Source organism: Piliocolobus tephrosceles, chromosome 12, assembly GCF_002776525.5.
Source record: "Piliocolobus tephrosceles isolate RC106 chromosome 12, ASM277652v3, whole genome shotgun sequence".
Taxonomy (NCBI): domain Eukaryota; kingdom Metazoa; phylum Chordata; class Mammalia; order Primates; family Cercopithecidae; genus Piliocolobus; species Piliocolobus tephrosceles.
Window position 1 is genome coordinate 109,707,292 of NC_045445.1, and position 4,262 is coordinate 109,711,553.

The following is a 4,262-nucleotide window of genomic DNA, read 5'->3' on the forward strand; positions in this document are numbered from 1 at the left end:
GCAGGCCGGAAGTGCCCGAAAGTTAACATCTTTGGAAGTAGTCCTCAGCTAATGACAGAGGGGAATTAGAAAATAACTATTCCAGCTTCCATGGCCTTGTTTGAGATAACTCTAAGGCATGTTCCACACAATCTCCCAGAGTTCCTCAGCAGGAATGAGTCCTAGGTCCCCACAGGGGTAACCTGCTGTTACCCCTTCACTCTCTCATTTTATTATTATTTTGTTTATCCTTTCACTCTCTCATTTCCCCTCTTTCCTACTAGTGCTTCCAAGGATCACCTTCCAAATATACTAGTTGCACTCAAATCCTTGTCTCAGGGTCTGTTTTTGATGAAACCCACACTAAGACACCAACATATACAGGATTTCTCAACCTCAGCACTATTGACATTCATTTGGGACTGGAGATGTATGACAAATACACAGGAACCATTTTACTGTTTGTGTAACATCAGTTTGGGTTGCTAGGGACATTTTGACTTTTAAGTATTTGTGTGAAGCGATTTACATTTGTACACATACAGATGTATTTGCTTGTCTGGTGCGGGTGGGACACACAGTGCACAGGACAGTGTCTCCCCTTAAATACTGATTTTTTAAAAACTGATGTAGAGGCCAAAAATGCTGCTCTACACAGTAGATGCCAGTTGTGCCCTCTCCCCAGCTGTGACAACCAAAAATATCTTCAGATATTGCCAAATGTCTTCCAGGGGACAAAATCAGTCCCAGTTGAGAAGTGCTGCTTGCTTGAGGTACCTGTGGGCAGCACAGGGAAGGTAGGATTTGCGGAAGCAAACCTGTTAGGGTGGGCCATGGGCAAGCTTCTCAGTGATTTTAGTGGAAGGATGAGGAGGAGACTGTGTGTGTGTGTTTTGGGAGAGGAAAATGAAACAACTCTTCTTCTTCTTTTTTTTTTTTTTTTTTTTTTGAGACGGAGTCTTGCTCTGTTGCCCAGGCTGGAGTGCAATGGCATGATCTCCACTTACTGCAAGCTCCACCTCCCGGGTTCCCGCCATTCTCCCGCCTCAGCCTCCCGAGTAGCTGGGACTACAGGCACCCGCCACCATGCCCGGCTAATGTTTTGTATTTTTAGTAGAGACGGGGTTTCACCATGTTAGCCAGGATGGTCTTGATCTCCTGACCTCGTGATCCACCCGCCTCGGCCTCCCAAAGTGCTAGGATTACAGGCGTCAGCCACCATGCCTGGCCGAAACAACTGTTCTTACTTCATAACTGCCTGGTGCAAGGTGGTCCCTTGTCTAAAGCATAACAGCTCAGAACTAAACTCAGTACCCCTTACAGTTTCTTTTAGAAAAATGACAAATACACAGAAACCATTTTACTGTTTGTGTAACATCAGTTTTCAGGTGAGTTCAGTTTGGATGACAGGTTCTTAAGCAGCAATTTCACAGCCTGTCAGTTTTTTGGTTGCTAGGGATATTTTGACTTTTAAGTACTTGTGTGAAGCTATTTAAAAAATCAGTATGTGGTTCCAATATGGGGAATGCTGTCAAATGGAGTAGAGGGTCAGATAAAAGATGCAAATGCTTTCTTATCTAGAGCTTTGGACCTGATTTGGCTGGTATGTGTACAAATGAGACCCCTGATGAGAGTGACAGAGTTTCAGGGATGGTAAAGGAGACTACAGATGTAGGTTCCCAAACCCCTGTATTCCCTGTAAATAGAAGTACCAAGGAAGAATAAATATAGGTTAATACCTATAAGTTAGTCTTCATCTTATCTATTAGATTCCTGGTTAAAAAAAAAAAAAGGTTCTGATTGGGATTCCTCATTACCACTGAATTCTGATACCTTCCAAAGTCAAGCAGGGTAGCAAGCTGGTGCCGGACACTGTACACGCCCTACCCAAATTCCCTTCTCCCTGTTTGATATGCTCAGCACCCAATTTCAGTGTGCTTTTCTGCTAGTTACTAGCACCTGTGACCTTCTTTGGTGGCTTTCTCTTGGGCTAATGGAATTGCTTCACTTGTACATACCTCCCATGTACCCTGGGGGTTTTTTATCACCCTGGGGAGGCCCACGACCATCGGGCGAGAATATAAAAGCCCAGTTCCCTTGTCTCATGTTGGAATAAACTCTAGGTGTGATTTGCACTCCAGAGCTCCACCGGGATCGTGACTAAGCTGAGACATTTCCTGACATTGAAGCTTTGTTTATTGGCTTCTTGCTCTGTCCTGCTTTCCCTACTTTGTTGTGGTCTCCCTGTGGGAGCACTTTCCTAATAAATCACTTGCACAGGAATCCTCATATCAGGGACTGCTTCTGGGGAATCTGATCAAAGATTCTCAAAGCATCCCAAGGTCTATATTTGAGTGAAAGGGAAGGTGAATTTTACCACTCACATGTAATGTTTCAGAATCTTACCCTATCCTACAAAATAGGCACTCATTTTTTTTTCTATAATGGATGATTATCTTGGTCTGGAGAACTAAGAAAACATACTTCTGCCACCTTTGCACTGCTCCTCCTGCTTCCACAACCATCAGTGCCTCAGGAGGCATTGTTGATGCTTGCTTAGCCAAGGGAAGTAAGAGGAGCTGCCTTTGCTTGTGTTCTAAATGCCTTGATCTTGAACACTCAAAGCTGTGCTTTTGTGCTTGAAAGGGTGTAGCCACCCACAGAGGGTGATTCAGCAAAACAGGTCTGCAGTGAGAAAACTTGGATCAAAAACATATTGGCATCTGCTTCTGATACTTACTGGGGTTTGAGAGGATCTCTACAATTTTATTCCAAAACTGATCGATCATATAGCACCATTTTTTGAGTTCTTTCTACTTGTTTGGCAGCATTTTCTTGTGCATTTTATCATTCAACCTTTGTAGCACACTTGTGAGATATTAACATCTCCATTTTATAATCAAGAAAGCTGAGGCTAATAGAAGTTATATTACCTGCCTAAGTTCACACTCGTAGTGACGAAGCTGGGTTTTGAGCCTGCCTTGGTCTGGTTCTAACGGCGGTGTGCTTAACTACCTCCAGAGTATGGCTCTGATATTGGGTCTTTTTTTTCTGAAGTAATGAGGGAAAGATTTGTCAACATTTGCACAAGGCAGAAACCTATGTCATCTGGAAAGGTTTATATAGACATTTTTCTCTTCCAAGAGGAGTAAGTAAACGTATAGGAAATTGAAATATATTAAATGACCCTGACATGCTGCAATACAGATAATATTTTATATGGTGAAGTTTTCTCTAAGCTTAGCATTTCCTTATTATAAGGTCAATATGATGACTAATGGTTTATGTACAAGGTAGAAAACAATCATTTTCTTTGCAGTCATTTGGAGCGTATTGCATCTGGTTTAATGTATCTCTTATTTAGTTACCTGCTAGGGTTGTTCTTGGGTTTGAATTTTTGTTTTTTCTCCTCCTCTATACTGCCAGCCTTTTTTATGCCCTAGAACCAAGGCCAGGAAGACTGTAGAACTATGTATTCATGTTTTATCCAGTTAATTCCCCCCAGGATTGAAAAATGTGACTATTCCTGAATATTAACAGTTTTTGCAAACTTAAAATGCAATATGAGAATACTTTTGGACTACAACCATCCATGAAATTAAAAGTGACAATATATCGTGTATTTAGATAAAGGATATGTGTTCATATTTTACCTTAAGCAGTAAAGGAAGACTCCAGGCTTCTTTTTATAATTTTAAGATGTCAGTTTTCAGCAACAGAGAAAATACAAATTGAAAGTTGCTGGGAAAAAAATGAATTTTCATTTTTATTTAGCAAAACTCTCTTCTCTAGGGTTCAAATCTTGTTTACCCTGAATATAATATGCCTTCTTGTTTGTTAGAAAATACACAAAAGTGTTCTAATTGTGAAACAGCACCAGACAAGTGGTATTTAGGAAAATAAAATACTAAGCATGGACTCACAAAGCCAGAAGAGACCCTGTGAGAACATCTTCCAGCAGGAAATGGCCAACTCATTCAATTTATATGGATTATTTTCTATTTTGGTAGGATTTATCAATCTATATTTTTCATCTTTTTCACTCATTCACATGATGTTTCAGTTAATGGAGCAAGGTCCTGAATCCTAAGAAGCCACCAGTACCTAACAAAACACCTGGTACATATGCCATTCCATAGAACTTTCTAGAAGAAATAATTGGGTCAATGAATAAAAAATATAAAGTGATGAATAGAAAATTTATGATAGGGTTCTTACTGGTATGATTAAGTAATAAAATGGAAACAAATCATGGTCAAGTTCAATGTTTTACAAACTCTATA